Raw genomic sequence first — 18051 nt, 5'->3', positions numbered from 1 at the left:
TTCTAGGAACGGCTCTTAGATGGCTAGGGCCACCTACAAAGAATCAAACATCAAAAATATGATCATATTTGTGATCAACAACCTCGAAATACCATAAAATGACACTCCAAATGTCTATTGTGGAACCTGGCCCAGACACAGACAGACAGACATTGTTTTTTGTCACCCAACACACATTTATTTACAAGTATTTACAAGTAATATGATCAAACACAACCCAGTGCCGCAGCGCCAATCACCCCACAAGTCCAGGCCCTTTCACAATGCCTTTCCTCTCTTCAGGCCGCCTCCTCCAGAGACCTTGTCCTCTTCCACCCGACTCCAGCCTTGAATGAAGGGAGGCGGCCCCTTTTATAATCACCCAGATGTGCTCCAGGTGTTTCCCGGCAATCTTCCACTGACATGCCCCAGTGTGGCGGAAGTGCCGGCTGCATCCCCGGAAGCACTCCAGGTGTCCCTGGTTTTCTTCCCCCCAGCACTTCTGGGTGTGGCGGAAGTGCTGAGGTCCAGGGCTCCCAAGGCATCCAGGCGCACCCTGGTGGTGACCACGGGCCCCTACAGGGATGAGCTTCCATGCTCTGTACCCGTGGCCCCCAAAGAAACCAGGGCAGTCGCCCCCACGTGGTCTGAGGTGGGCGTAAGCCCTCTTCTGGTCCTCTGGGACATCCCAGCCGGGTTGCCCCCCCAGCCACCTGCGACACTGCCCCACTGCCAGCGAAGACCCGTCGGGTGGAGCAGCTCGTCCCGCGAGGGCAACTCATCCCCGAAGTGGGTCCTACTAATCGTCAGGGTCCGGTCCGGCACCCTGGGACTTGCCTCTTCGGAACCCCCTCCAAGGTTTTTGTGCCCCTTTGGTTGGAGTCACTCGCACCTCCGTAGCCTCCGTCAGCTGTGACACATTATAAACAATTCCAATGTTTCATAGTTTTGTGAAAAGGATTATATCTGTTAGCGGGTGAACTTTGCTGCAGACACCTATTAGTTTACAATTTAACATAAGGTGTCATTTCCTGACATAACTGTGAGAGTTGGGTCTAGAGGGGCATAAATAGGGGGGAAACCCAAAAGGCTTGGGGTCTTGTATGACTGGACATAAAGACAAGTTGAACGGTATATCGTATGTGGGGTTTTCTCGTATCAGTGAGCCTTGAGGCAAAGCATTCAGAAGTAACTCTTATAAAGACAAAAGCACAAGGAAACTATTCTGTATATCAGTAAGTACACATGCAGATTTATTTGAGATGTACTGAAACTTCTGGATGGTCTTCAGGGAAAGACCAACAAATAGAGTTACAATTGTCCAAACGGGATGATGCAAAAGCATGGACCAGCTTCTCAGCATTTTGCAATGATAGAGATGACATGAGTTTGGATATACTGTATTCCTAAAATGATGGACACATATCTTACACAAAGGCAATATGACTGTGGAAAGTGAGGGTGAGGCCAAACTTAAGGCCTAGATTTATAACTAAGGCAGAGCGTGGAATCATCTGGCCATTTACAGTAAAGTGTAAAGAGTGCAACTACTTCTTGTTCCAAATTATGAGCCTTCACTACTAACTTTGAATTATAATATTTCGTGAACAATTCAAACAGGCTGACAATAAAGGATTAAAATAGTCAATTTATTCTGTGTCAGATTAAAAATCAAGCTTTCGAGATCATGGAGATCTTAGGAGAGCAGCTCAATTTACAATATTTTAGTACTCAAAAGAGCAAATTTTAGAAAGCATGGAAATGTAGAAAAGTAATGCCTAAAGGTAAAATCCTTCTCAGAATTACCAGTGAAATTTCAAATGGATTCAGCCTATCACAGTTCCCATCTAGTAATAGAACTTATGTTTTTTCTTTCTTTTTTTTTTTTTACGGTAAACTGAAATGTTTTTGAATTTTTCCACTACTTTATAGAAATAAAGCCATGAATTGTAGTATTATTTGGTGATATTTGGCATGTCATCAATTCCAAGACATCCTCCATGCCTGCCATCCTTCATCCCTTACATTGGTGACCCTGCCTGCTCCATTTTTGATGCACCAACTCTGACAGGGTCTACTGCCCCCTAGTGGCTCCTGTCTTCCCACCCTGGTGTGACATGTTGCTCTGTCCTAGCCATTGTATGTCTTTTTTGTGGAGGATTTTTGACTTACCCTGCCTTATGTCATCCTGAAGGTACAGTTACCCCTGGCCAGCCAGGCAGCCCTTCATAATATACTGTATGTATGCATTTTTTATTGTATCAATCCATTTCTTTATAGGCCATGCACCACACAATATCTGTCCCTCTGCATTCTAAATACATTATGTATACACACAGAAATGGAATATTTGATAGGACAAATTAATTTTTAATAACTTGCCCGTGCTTCTATAGCTCCAGCATTCTTCTAGTTGCAAAATTTCAAAATAACAAGCAGCATATCCCAAACCCGGCACTACAGGGAAAACATCTTGCCACCTGTACCTACCATACGTTAAAATATTAACAACAGTTTGTTGTTGTGATGCACCTGTGTAGCTAGATTTTGTTTATCGGTTTTATTTGATTTTTTGTTTGGAATAGTGAAAAGAAATGAGTAAGGTAGTAAATAAGCGATGTGGATGTGCACATTGAAGCCTTGAAACACAGCTTCCCTTATCAACAACGTTTGTCATCCGGCATGCATGTGTGACTTCATGTTAAATTGAACAGAAAATTAGTAATAACGGTTCACTCTATTTTCAGTCATTTTAAAATGAAACTAGATACTTGTTTAAAAGGTCTGAAATAGAAAAAGTCACTAAAATGCTGCACATAATTTATAAGTATATTTCAAAGCCTGCAAAAAAAAAAAAAAAACTTTCTTCCCAAATGAATCTTTATATTTTTCCATAATCGAAAATTAGAGAAAGATTAACTAAAAACTGGAGGACGGGCTTCACAGAAACACTCCAGGGAAACACTGCTTTTGGTGGAGCGGAGTCACGCATATGTGCATTCATTCTTTCACTCATTTACTAATTTTCAGTATTTCTATTTGCATTCTAAACCACACAATGCCTAAACATAGCGGGGAGCGTGCAATGCGAGGCACAGACTAACAATAGCAGCCCTCGCTCTGTGTTTATGCCTCCCAGCAGGTGTCAGACGCCTTCGTTTCTCTGCTACCTCCACACACTCCAGGGCCTTTTCTGCTCCTGTAATATTAGATGAGGAGTGCAGGGGGAGGGTGTTGCCTTTTAGGATTAGGAACGTGAATCCTGTCTTGAGAGCTGGTGGGCTCCAGCGGTGTTAAAGTGTTTTCTGGAGAATTTCTCATGTTCCCCGCTAGCTGATTACTTCCAGATTTTAGTTCCACTTCAGCGGTGATGAGCTGCAAACAGTTCAGGCAGTGGTGTTTAAGATGCAGTTTGACATGCCAGCTGTCCCATAATGTGGTTTGTAATCAAATTACCAACGCTAATACATAGAAAAAAAATAAAGGAAACTAATAAACTCAAATATATTGTAACCAAGAAAAGACTTAAAGGATCAGAAATGGTGCCAGCAAATTGAGTCGCAGCACTGTGAAATGTCAGGTTCAGTTCTTAGACAACTAAACCACCCAGTATACTGGAGTGGTAGCTTCCAAACTGAACTCACATATACTGCATGTTCTTTATTTCTATGAAAGTCAACCAGGGATGTTTAGATTAGTTTAGATTATATTATATTAGATAAACATTAATCCCATATGGAAATTCAGATGCATACAGCAACAGAAACATACAAAACTAGGATACAGACTCAAAGGACAGGTAATACATCCACTCAATCAATCAATCAATCAATCAATCAATGTATATTGGGTAAATGTTTCACAAAGGTATTTCAAAATTAACTTAATGAGTCCCCTGGGAGGAAGCATTGAATTGTCTGATAGCAGTGGGCAGAGAAAACCCCGGAGGCGCTTCTTAGCACACCGTGGTATAATGAGCCTGTGGATAAAGGTGCTCCATTAGAGCGCCTCCTGGAATGGATGGAGGGAATTGTTCCAATTTTGCCACCATCCCCTTTTCCACAACAGTTTCCAGTGTATCCAGGGATTGCTCTATGATGAAGCAGGATTTCCTGATAAGTTTTTCCAGGCATTGTGCTTCCCCCAGGAGAATGATGCTACTATGGACTGATAGAACATTTCCAGCAGTTTGTTGGAAGACCTGAGTCTCATTAGCAAGTAAAATCTGGTCCTTCTTATGCAGTGCCATTGTTTTGTCAAACCAGTCCAGTTAGTTGTTTATATGGACCCCTAGGTACTTGTAACTCTGCACCACTTCAACATACTGCCCGTGGATGGTGACTGGTCTCAGAGGCTTCTTGGCACGCTTGAAGTCCAACACCAGCTCTTTGTCTTGCTGATGCTGAGTTGCAAGTTGTTGTCCCTGCACCACAAGACAAAGTTCTCCACAACCTTCCTGTACTCTGAAACATCTCCATTATTAATGTAGCCTATGATGGACAAGTCATCTGAAAATTTCTGTACATGGCAAGCACTGGTATTGGGCAGGATGTACTGTATGTTGTGTAGAGAGTGAACAAGAAAGGAGACATGACAGTTCCTTGAGGTGCGCCAGTATTATACACCATCATTTCTGGCAGCCTCACAAACTGCTGTCTGTTGGTCGAGTAGTCCATGATCCAGGAGATTGTAGGAGCATCAACAATCAAAGCCATGAGCTTTTTCACCAGTTGCCAGAATGGTGCTAAAAGCATTGGAAAACTCAAAGAACTTTATCCTGACTGTGGTATTGGCTTTTGTCCAAGTAGGCTCTGTGAGCGCATTCTCCATACCTAAATGTGTCTGACAGGCAAACTGTACAAAATCCAGATGTTTTGAAACCAGGAAACAATTGCTCCACTTTCACAGTTCTCTGAAAAAAAGTAGCAAGAGGTTTTCGTTCCAGCCATTTTCTTTGTTGCTAGTCAGCCCCTTTTTTGCGGCACTCCAAATTGTGCTCAAGTGCATCTTGTTTGCTTGAATTCTCTTTGGGATGTGTCGAGAACTTGATTGGACACACCTGTATATTTAAGGTCCCATGATTCTTACTGGGCGGCACGGTGGTGCAGTGGTAGCGCTGCTGCCTCGCAGTTAGGAGACCTGGGTTCGCTTCCCGGGTCCACCCTGCATGGAGTTTGCATGTTCTCCCTGTGTCTTCGTGGGTTTCCTCCGGGCGCTCTGGTTTCCTCCCACAGTCCAAAGACAAGCAGGTTAGGTGGATTGGTGATTCTAAATTGGCCCTAGTGTGTGCTTGGTTTGTGGGTGTGTTTGTGTGTGTCCTGCGGTGGGTTGGCACCCTGCCCGGGATTGGTTCCTGCCTTGTGCCCTGTGTTGGCTGGGATTGGCTCCAGCAGACCCCCGTGACCCTGTGTTCGGATTCAGCGGGTTGGAAAATGGATGGATGGATAGATGATTCTTACTGAAGGACAAAAACCAAGCTATGAAGTCCAAGAAGGTTTTTATAGACCTGACTAGTGGTTCACTTACTCTAAACCTATCTTATATACTATATGTCTGGCTCAGAGAGACAAGGGACCATCAAACTACTCAAATGGAGATTGCAGCTAACCAAACAAGCATGTCTTTGGAATGTGGGAAGAAAAAAATGACTTACTAAAGGTGAATTGTGCTTAAAACTGTGTGGAACCATCAGAAGGCTCACTGTGTGCCACATTTGTAAACCAAACCAATCCTCATGAAGATGGCGCTCAAAGTAGGGGTGGTGATTTCGAACTGCAAAGACTGGCGATGCTCTTGTTAACAGACAGCAAGCTTCTGATTATGATAAACTGTCCCCTAAAATGGACATATTAAAATATTAAACATTGTGTGTTGTGTGTGCAAAGAGCATGTTGTGCATGCTAAAAACAAACATAACCTTTTGCCAGGGAAAAAACAAACATAACCTTTTGCCAGAGAAAAAACTTTCTGTACACACATTATACACTGACATGTAAAGACATCAAGAGTGAACAATACATTGTCGCAGGTGCTGTGTGTGCTCTCGGATGTTAACCTATACGATGATAGTATAGGTATCGATATAAGCTTGAAAGGAATTGGCATCTATGTTCAAGAAAACATGAATTGCAAAATATGCATTCGAAGTAAACAGTGTGTCACACCCCGTCAAAATGACTGAGAACTGTTAACAAAGAGTCACAGGAGATGCCGATTTCAGTACTCAACACTACTGAATTAACAGATCTGCCTAATGACACCAACAGAAGAACGACAAGGCCGCACAGCAGCCACCTTCTGTCTGTATGTCTAAACAATTAACTAATAGAAGCTAACATTACTGTCTAATTGAAAATGCAAATATGCCCTACTACAACAGCCGTAGCATTTTAACACCTTATATATAAACGTCTACGCGTGGAAGTGTGAGGGTACTGCATGAAGCTCAAAAAATCAACTCTGTTGCCAAAGTGAAACCACTGACAAAAGAGAAACTTGCTTAGTTGCTAATACACAAGTGAGGCGAGTACGTCAGCCAAACAAAACCGCCGAGAAAAGAGAACCTCACTTAGCCACTAATGCACAACTGATGTGATTGATTGATTGAAGTGCAAGAATCCATGGTTTCTAGGAGCCCGGGCTTTTTACACCATGGGCTTACACAGCTAGTAGTGTATAAATCACAATACTTACCTAGAACCTGTTCGCTGTTATAACATATAGTGATGCAACAGTCAAAATGACAGAAAGATATCATAGTAGACAGAAGTACATCTGAAATGCATGTAGTAGTGTAGCTCTTGCGTTCATTAAAAGGTACAAATTAGTCACTATGTTTCAGTTACCTTGTGCTACCATGCTACTGAATTGATAACAGCAATTTTAGCTTTTTACATATGTTCTCTCAGAGTCAAGCTTTATTTTCAGTTTTGTTTGTTCTCTTCCTAAATCCCCAGCGGCATTTTAAAATGTATGGACTGGAGGAATTGCAGGGGGTGTTTTAGGTAGAAGCCCTGTAGGCGTAGCCTTTGCAGCGCAGGATTTTATCATTATTCACTACGCACTTTTTAATGGGCTGTCCCCAGGTGTGTATTCTCATTTGAGAATCACGTCTAGCCCTGCGAGACTACGTGATCCTAGATGTGATTCTTGGGGTGAGAATACATGTCTGGGGCGAACTCATTAAACATTTTGTAGTAAATAGCAGCAGAATCTCCAAGAGCAATGGCTCTGCTCATAGGATTTTTTTCCTAAAAGCACACCACCAATTTCCTCTAGTCCATACACTTTAAACATTGGCTTCAGTCTTCCATTTCTAACGTTTTAGACCAGGGGTCCTCAATCACAGTCCTGGAGGGCCGCAGTGGCTGCAGGTTTTTGTTCTAACCTGGTGGCTTAATTAGAAAGCAATTCTTGCCAATAATTTAATTTCATGGCTTGTTAGTGCTTTAACTCTGCTATGTCAGGTAATTCGCATATTTTAGATTTTCTTCCCCTTTCTAAGGATATCATCCTAATGATTTGAAGGCTAAAATGGACGAGTAATTCTCAGTCCTTCACTTTTTTCTCTACACTTTCCTTCCAAGTATTTAATTAAATCCAATAGTGCATGATAAAAACACACAGGTGTAAATGGTAACAAGCTAAATGGAGAAATGCTGGTCTCTTTTGTCATTTGCATGTTATTGCTAATTAGGCAATTAAAAATTGGCAATTAAAAACCAAGTCTGCAGCTGTTTAAGACTAAAATAAGCAATAAGGGTTCAAAATCTTAACGAGTGAGACAACTAAAGTGAAGCAGGAGTGTTACTTAAGCAATAAGAGCTTTTTCTTAAGCAATTGGGTTGGTGCAAAAACCTGCAGCCACTGCGGCCCTCCAGGACTGTGATTGAGGACCCCTGTTTTAGACAGATGCATAAAAAACTATGGAAAAGCAGGGGGACAGCAAAAGAAAATGAACAAAATTCTTGAAGCTGAGAGAAGATAAAAAGCTAAAACTGCTGTTATCTATTCAAGAGCTTAATAGCACAAGGTAACTGAAGCTGGATTAATTTGTTTATCTCGTTGTCATTTTGACTGTTGTCTTGTTTAAACAACTTGGATGCTGTACAGATTCATCTGTAGTTCTGGTGGAGCAGTGCCAGTGTCGTTAAGCACATTGATTGTTTTGTGTATATTGAGTACCAAAATCTGTATCTCTTGTGGTTATTTATTATCAATGCACTGAATGGGAGGTCAGTAAACTCGGTGTGACAGCACAACATTTAGTTTGTATGCATATTTTACATTTCACTTTTTTGCAAATGTATGCTGCCAGTTTTTTGAATCTTACATTGACTCTAACTTTATCATAACGGTGAGTGACAGAGACTGACAGAGCTGGTGCAGTGCATCATTCACTTTTACACTTGCCCAATGATGTCTTTGAATGCCAAAATTTAATCTGGCTTTACAGAAGGGTTTTTCCCCGTGAACAGATTATGTTTATTTTTAACACATGAAAAAGTTTCTCTGCACCGGCAATACAGATTTAAAAAAATGAACTGGGGTCTTTTTAGGAGACCCTATCAGCCATAGATGGTTTATCCATTGTAACCACAGGCTAGCTGTACGGTTGAAGGATTTTAACAAGTTCACCATTTCTCTTTGCTTTTCACATTCACAGTCTCTACTTTGAACTCCACCTTCATGAAGTGTTGGATAAGTGTAGAAATGTCACATCTGTGTACCTTCTACTTGTTCTCACCCACAATTAAGCCAAATTCATGCATGATTGTTTCCAAACATATATATATATTGTATTGTGCATCTAGCTCTGTGAGACAACAGCAAGAGTGACTACAGGACTGTGCATGACTGTACCCTGAATCTGTCTGGCCTCCAGTCCAGGATTCTTTCTGGTCTTGTGCCTAGTGGTGTTAGGATGGGTGCCAGCTCTCCATGGGCCAGTTCTGAGGTCTCACAATTAAGTTCGCAAACTTGCCACTGTACACTTATGTTGGCAGTACTGTACAGTTTCGTAACCTTGGTATATCAGTGTCTCACAGCTGTGTTCGTGTTGACGTGTGGCGGTGTCTTGCTGAGTGACGTTATTACTATTGTTGCATGTTCTTCTGTGCCATTGTGAGAATGTCAGAGCTTGCATTAGAGCTACGAACAAACACCAGCTCACACGACACTGTCTGTGAGGGAGTTTTTAGCCAGTAAACAAATGACTATATTGGAACACCCTCCCTACTCACCTGATCTGGCCCCCAATAACTTTTTTTTTACCCAAAGATAAAGGAAACATTGAAAGGAAGACATTTTGATGACATTCAGGAAATCAAGCGTAATATGACAACAGCTCTGATGGCCATTCTAGAAACCAACTAGGCACTGGTGTCAGTGCATAGCTTCCCAAGGGGAGTATTTCGAAGGTGACCTTAGTTATAGCCAGCAATGAGGTATGTAGCACTTTTTCTAGGATGAGTTCGCAAACTTAATTGTCAGACTTCGTAAGTGGGTTTGACAATAAATGAATCAATGGAGAAACTCGATGATGAATACACCACAGTTACCCAAAAAGGCTGTTGTTTCCTTTGTCATTTGCATTTCATTGTTGCTGTAATTAGCAGCAGTAAAAAAAAAAACAAAAGGCAATTAAGAACCATGAAGGGTATTGTTTAAGACAAAAAGTAGCAATTAAGATTTCTGAATCTAATCAAGTGAATTAAATAAAGCCCAATGAGATGTATTGCATTGCCTTATAATTAAGAAACTGATTGGAACCTAAAACCTTACTGGGGCTAAGGCTAAGTACTTGTGGGATGTGTGAAGTTGCAGGTTCATTTCTCTTGCATCTTTTTTGTTGAGTTCTGGGACTCCATCTCCCTGTAGTGAGTCCTAAATTCCCTGTGCCCTAAGCCTGTTTCAGTGGAGTGTCAGCCACCCTGGTTCGCCATCCCTTTAGCCTCTTGGAGTTCTCTCGTCAGACTCACTTCTCACTACAGCCATCTCTTTTCTGCATTGCCCTTCTGCCTACCAGTAGTCCTTCTGAGACATGATGACTGACAAGGTCTACCATCCCCATCAGCCTCTAGAGGAGAAAGAGCAGCTCAGCATGCTAGTGTAGGTCTTTCTCATGAAAGCTAGGGTAATTTTGTGAAGGTTAGGTGAATTCCAATTAGTGGCCTGTGTTTGACAGAATGGTATTCTCCAATCAAAAGTTCCGTAATGTTTTTAAATCAGCATGAAAAAATCAAACATATTTTCATATCACAAATGATATACTATAACTGGTACGTATGCATTATTTTGCCATTTGATAGACACTAGACAGCCAAAATCAACTGAATCCCAAACACATTCTAGAGTATGTGTAAGCATTTTAATCAAGAATGGTCAATCAAGAACTCTATAGAGCAGTATAAGAAGTTGTAAACTCCAACTTACTCATTACATTTAATAATGCACATTTTCAATGAGGACAGGTGTACAAAGAGCACAGGTAAAGGACTACTGTGAGGCTGACAAATGGGATAGGGTTAGATGAATAATTCCCGATCCTGTTCTCCACAAATGGCCAAATACTTCAGTACAGTACTTTGTCTAATGGTAATTAAAACTTTATATAAAAACTGTGACTACAATTCAGCTCAACAAGCTCGTCCACCCAATTCACCCATATTCTCTAAAATAACATCAGGTTGAGATTTGAAGGTGCCCATCTCTCCACCACACTAGTTAGTAATTTATTCCATGTGTCAACAGTACTTTGCATAAAGAAGAACTTTATATTTTTGCCAAACCTTCCCTTAGCGAGTTTCCAACCATGTTCCAGTGTTTTTGTTGCAGAAGGTATTTGAAAGTAACAACTGGGATCCACTGTACTAAATCCTTTGATCATATTAAACACTTCAGTCACGTCACCTACTAATCTCCATTTGCTTAAACTAAAAAAGTTCAACTACTTCAGTCTCTCCTCACAGCTCACACCTTTCAGTCCAGAATCAGCCAAGTCACTTGTCCTCTGGACTTTCTCTAGTGCTACTATGTTCTTTTTGTAATATGAAGACCAAAACTGTACACAGTACTCCAGGTGAGGCCTCACCAGTGTGCTATACACTGCCTGGCCAAAAAAAAAGTCACACACTCTATTATTTTGTTGGACCGTCCCTAGCTTTAATTATGGCACACATTTGCAATGGAATCATTTCGATAAGCTTATTCAAAGTTACAACATTTATTTCCATTGCTGCATAGTCTTCTCCAGTACATCCTCAATGGAGTTAAGGTCTTGGACTCTGTGATGGCCAATCTATTTGTGAAAATGATGTCTCATGGTCCCTGAACCACTGTTTCACAATTTGAGCCTGATGAATACTGGTATTGTCATCTCGGAATATGCTTGTGCTATCACTGAAGAAAAAAATACATTGTTTGAAAAACCTTGTCATTCAGTATATCCAGGTAGTCAGCTAAGCTCATTTTTTGGGCACATGATGTTTCTGAACCTAGATCTGACCAACAGAAGCAACCCCAGATCATAACACTGTCCCACAAGTTTGTATGGTAGGCACTGGGCATGATGGGTGCATCACTTCATCCGCCTCTGTTTTTGCCCTGATGTGGCCATCACTCTGGAACAGGGTAAATCTGCACTCATTAGACTACATGACCTTTGTCCATTGTCCCAGAGTCCAATCTTTACGCTCCCTAGCAAACTGAAGGATGTTTTTCCAATAAGCCCCACTGATAAGTTGTTTTCTTAAGGCTACACAGCTGTTTAGTCCCAAAGCCTTGAGTTCTCTTTGCATTGTATGAGTATAAATGCTATTAATTTCACTATTAAACATAGCCATGAGGTCTACTATTGAGTTTTACTATTTGATTTCAACAAAAGTTTAAGTGATCTCCGATCACGGATTACTCAGGATGTTTTTATAACCACATTTCTTCCTCAAAGATGAAGGTTCACCACTATCCTTCCAAGAGTTAACAATACATTGGACAGTTCTTAAACCAATTTTAGTAGTTTCAGGGGTCTCCTTAGTCGTCGTCTTTGCTTGATGCAGGCCAATAATTTGACCCTTCTGAAACAGCGTAACATCTTTTCTACGACCACAGGGTATGTCTTCAGTCATGGTTATTTAAGAAACGAGAAGCTACTCACTACATCAGTTAGGGTTAAATAACTAGTTACCAGGTGAAACATATTAATAATTGCAGTACGCATCCAATGGAAGGCTCTTACCTATTTGCTTAGTTAAATCCAGCTGGTGATTTTTTTGGCCATGTAGTATATAACATAAGCATAGCACCCCTTGGCTTATACTCCACACATCAGGAATTATATAACCTAACATCCTATTAGTCGTCTCGATCAGTTCTTTACACTGTCTGGATGAAGACAGTGCTGAGTCTACTACATCCTTCTCTTAAGGTGTACCTCCATGTTTTAGACCTCTCCTTGTGTATTCAAATATAACATTTCTACTTTCTATGTGTAATGTCTTACATTTATTTACATAATACCAAGCAGGATTCATTTCCCTTGCATTTTTTAAATGTGCTCAACTTTTACAAGACCAAGTAAAATGCTAATCAGTCCTCACTGATCAACATCCACATTCCAGCATTTCTTCTCTGTCAGGGGGTGGTACAGTAGACAAAACTTCTAAATAAAACACTAACACCACTCAATTACTGTTAGAACTTTTTGGAACTGATTTTATATTGACTGTTCTTAATGTCTGTCACTCCATTCTATGAAAGCAGATTTTTTTTTACTTCTGTCAGGAATGATTTATTTAAAAACGTACATCTTTACAGGTGCTAATATCAAATTAAGCGTGCATATTTAATTGAAGTGAATGTTGATACAGATGTATAAAATATATAATCTGTTTTAATTGAAAGTTCTAAAACTATAAATTCTTTGGTTAAGGCAAATTAGAATTTGGAGATTTTCATGGAATGCAAAATAACACTGACTATAATAAAGAAAATGGTATTGTAATTAAGAATGAGCACTTAAGTAAAATTTGCAATCAAAAAAAATCAGGTGTTTTGCTCACCACTGTAGCTTTTGCAGATGAGCAGTTTTATTTTAATTTTAAAAATCTATTTCAACATACATTGCAGTAATTTATTTTGTCTTCAATACATAGTTTACTATTCCCCAGAGAGCGGTGTGTAATGAAAAGATTACAGATGTATGTGAAAATGTATTCATTTAGACCATGCTTTTAAATAAGCATAACCTTACCAAGGGGGTCTGCATTGACGTTCTGTTTTAAATTGTCTGACATATATTTTTTCCCATGAATGTACAATATGCTTTTGAATAATATTAAAGCTGAGTTTGTAACAAAGGACTTAGAGAATAAAGCTGCTTTGTGAAAACAAAATTTGCAGACCATTGCTGCATTTAGTTCTGTATGATTTCTTGATCAAACTTTTAATATTATTTAACGAGTGAAAGCATAGTGATAACACATCACAATGTGCCAAACTTGCTGAAGCAAATTAAGCCACTTTCCTTACATTTGAAATAAAGCAGTTATTATATGTACAAAATAATTTCTAACTCTGCTTTAGCCCAAATTCCATATTCCTTACCACTATTTATCTGATTGAATTTAGATTAGATAAACTTTATTAATCTCATGGGGAAATTCAGATGCATACATCAACAGCAACATACAAAATAAGAATACAGAGTCAGAGGACAGATAATTACATCCAATTAATCAATCAATCAATAAGTAAATAAATAAATAAAAATAAACTTTACGAGTACATTGGATGGAAGCATTGAATTGCCTGAAATCAGTGGGCAGAAAAGATCCTCAGAGGAGCTTCTTGGGACACCATGGTGGAATGAGCCTGTGGCTGAAAGTGCTCCAAGAGAGAGCGCCTCCTGGAGGGGATGGAGGGGATTTTTAATGATGGCATCCAATTTTGCCATCATTCTGTTCTCCACAACAGCTTCCAGTGTGCCCAGAGTTGACTCTGTGATGGAGTAGGCTTTCGTGATAAGTTTATTCGGGTGTTGTGCTTCTTTTCAGCTCAGATTTCTTCCCCAGGAGACTGCAGCGTGGAACACCACACCAGCTACTATGGACTGGTAGACAATTTCCAGCAGCATGCTGCACAAATCAAAAGACCGGAGTCTCCTTAGCAAATACAGTCTGCTTTGGCCCTTCTTGTCCAGTGCCACTGTGTTGTGAGACCATTCCAGTTGGCTGTTTATGTGGACCCCCAGGTACTTATACCACTACACCACTTCCACATCCTCCTGTTAATGGTGACTGGTCTCAGAGACTTCTTGGCAAATCAGAAGTCCACCACCAATTCTTTTGTCTTGCTGATGTTGAGTTGCAGGTTGTTGTCTTGCACCATAAGACAAAGTCCTCCACGATTTTCTTGTTCTCTGACTCGTCTCCATTATTAATGCAGCCTATGATGGATGTAGGAGTCATCTGAAAATTTCTGTAGATGGCAAGCGCTGGTATTGTGATAGGTGGTATTCTGTTGAACTTATTCTACAATACTTCGATGTACAGTATGCGTAAATGTTTCCGGCATGTTACACACGCAGGATAAAGTAATTTTCTGTAACATTCCATTAACACCATCATGTCTTCCTAACGTTTTACTGCCTAAATAAGCAACTAAGCATCCAGACCTCCACTATCACAAGTACACACTGTTTGTAGAGAGGAATATAAATGCAAGTTTTCTTGCATTGTTTCCCCCTTTCCAATAGTTCATAGCCTAAATATTTCTTTCCCGAGTGTAAAAGTTTTTCAGCTGGCCAACTGATGATTTAAAAAAAAGAACATAAAAATCAGACCATCCCATTACTTGTTCGAAGCGGCCAATCACTTCGACCCCCTTTTTGTTACAGGTGAGAAATCACTCAGGGTCCAGTCCCAGCTCCATTTCACATTCATATAAACTTGGGGCCTTGTAATCAGAAAGCACCAGCTTACCCTGATAAACAAAATGAAAAGCAAGTGGTCAACTGAGCGACACCTTTGCATTGCAGTAAGTAACTCTCTCATTTTCACACTGCTGTCCCCTTGTTACACTTCCACATACTGCTCTTTCATCTTCCTAGAAAAGATTTAAAGTCTATGAAACAAGCTCCTATTATACATTGTAACACTCTAATCGCCCTTGTAATCAGATTTAGGGCTACAGAACAGACGCAGACAGAACTGAAGCCCATTGCATGGCCCTCTCACACATGCATCCATACGGTTGAATTGAATCACCAAATAATCTAATGTACTGTACATGTATTTAGAGGCTGGAATGAAAATGAAATACCCAATTAAAAACCCACAAAGGTGTGGGTGTGGTATGTCAAAGAGAGATAAATATAATTCTATATGCAGAATTGAGACACTGGACAGAACTTGAAATCTCGATTTTTGCCCAGACCATAAGAGTTTTTATATGGTTTTCTGGCCATCCAGGCCGCCCACAGAATCACCAGTTCATATCCCTTATTCTTATTCTTTATACAGCTGTCTGTCCCAGATTGATGCAGAATCTTTATCTGTTGTCAACTGCCGTTTCAAAGGTCAGATGCCTCCTGCTATTTCAGCGTCTATATTGGTCTTATATAAATTATTTTATATAGAAATATTTATCAAGGCGGCATGGTGGCGCAGTGGGTAGCACTGCTGCCTCGCAGTTTGGAGACCCGGGTTTGCTTTCCGGGTCCTCCCTGTATGGAGTTTGCATGTTCTCCCCGTTTTTGTGTGGGTTTCCTCTGGGTGCTCCAGTTTCCTCCCATAGAGAAAAGACATGCAGGTTAGGTGCATTGGCGATTCTAAATTGTCCTGCGGTGGACTGGCGCCCTGCCCGGGGTTTGTTTCCTGCCTTGTGCCCTGTGTTGGATGAGATTGGCTCCTGCAGACCCCCGTGACCCTGTAGATTGGATATAACGGGTTGGATAATGGATTGATGGATATTTATCAATTTTAAGAAATTAAGATTATACTTTTCAATACCTACACAAGTGTTTACAGTAATTTTATATGTATAGTTTTATTCACTTAATGATATTTTAGTTAAAGATATCAATGTATGTTTTTAATTTTATTTTAACTTGAACTGAAAAAAATTATTTTTATTGGTGTTTAGTTTTCATTGTTTACACAACACTCCGAGTACCATCAAGTGACTATTGATATCACAGAATATTACACTATACAGTAAATATGAAGGTGTTCATATCACTTGCTATTCCATGGTGGATACACTTTACAGACCTTACATAAAGAACTTACCAATAATTTTAATTAAAGTAGGTCCTAGTGTTAGATTTCTGAAATCCTTTTTGTTTGTCAAGTTTGATTTTGCTTTGCCCTTTGGCTATTGATGTCTGGATCACTTTGCCTTCTCTGTTCTGACCTCTGCCTGTACTGTGACTATATTTCTGGTTTGCGTTTTACATCTCCTGGTCCACATTTCTCCTCACAATAATATTGAGGTGTCTGTCTTGTAATTTATACCCTCCACACAGACTGGATCTGTGCAGCAACAGCACTAACCAATGCACCACCGTGCCACATGTGCTCACATTAGCCAACAGAAGATTTGCAGGTACTGAACTGAAACTGAAATTTCCTAAATCTATTCCAAACACATTTCCATTTATATATATATCTGAGTCATAAACATTTAAATAAAATAATTGAATAATGTTGGGGGTTTGGCAAAACGTTCCACATGAACACTGGAGCATTCATTGGTTAACAGTTCTTTGTTACAGCTGTAAACCAGAAGTGTTGGATATACCTTACTGTATTATAGTCTAGTTCTTTTTCTTTTCACTGCTCCCGTTAGGGGTCGGCAACAGCAGATCATTCGTTTCCACATCTTCCTGTCCTCTGCATCTTGCTCTGTTGCACCCACCACCTTCATGTCCTCTCTCACTACATCCATAAATCTTCTCCCAGGTTTTCCTCTTACCCGGCTGCTCCATCTTTAACACCCTTCTCCCAATATCCAGCATCTCTCCTCTGCACATGTCCAAACCAATGGAATCTCACCTCTCTGATTTTGTCTCCCAACCATCCAACTTCAGCTGACCCTCTAATGTACTCATTTCTAATCCTGTCCATCCATGTCACACCCAATACAAATCTTAACATATTTAACTCTGCCACCTCCAGCTTTGTCTCCTGTTTTTTGGTCAGTGCCACCTTCTCCAACCAATATGACACAGTAGGTCTCACTACCGTCTTGTAGACCTTCCATTTCACTCTTGCTGGTACCTGTCTGCCACAAATCACTCCTGACACTCTTCTCTACCCACTCCACCCTGCTTGCACTCTCTTCTCCACCACTCTTCCACACTCCCTGTTACTGTTGATCCCAAGTATTTAAATTCACCAACCTTCGACAAGGTTCTACTCCCTGAATCCTCACCATTCCTCTGACCTTCCTCTCATTCACACACAAGCATTCTGTCTTCTTCCTACTGACCTTCATTTCTCTCCTCTCTAGAGAATATCTCCACCTCTCCAGGGTCTTCTCAATCTGCTTCCTACTCTTGCTATAGATCACAATGTCATCCACAAACATAATAGTCCATGGGGACTCCTGTCTAGTCTTGTCTGTCAACCTGTCCTTCACTATTGCAAATAAGAAAGGCCTCAGTGCTGATCCCTGATGTAATCCAATCTCTACCTTGAATGCATCTGACACTCCTACCACAGACCTCACCACATCACACTTCTCTCTTACATATTCTGTACCACTTTTTTATGCTTCTCTGCCATTTCTGACTTCCTCATACATTACCACAACTCCTATTTAGGAACCCTGTCATATGCTTTCTCCAAGTCCTAAAAGACACAATGCAACTCCTTCTGGCCTACTCTGAACTTCTCCATCAACACCCTCAGAGCAAACATTACATCCGTAGTGCTCTATCCCAGCACGAAACCATACTGCTGCTCACTAATCACAACCTCCCTTCTTAACGTAGCTTCTACTACTCTTTCCCATAACATCATGCTGTGGCTCATCAGTTTTATCCCTCTGTAGTTACTACAGTTCTACACATCA

This window comes from Erpetoichthys calabaricus, chromosome 8 (assembly GCF_900747795.2).
Source record: "Erpetoichthys calabaricus chromosome 8, fErpCal1.3, whole genome shotgun sequence".
Lineage (NCBI taxonomy): Eukaryota > Metazoa > Chordata > Cladistia > Polypteriformes > Polypteridae > Erpetoichthys > Erpetoichthys calabaricus.
This window is presented reverse-complemented; position numbering follows the sequence as displayed.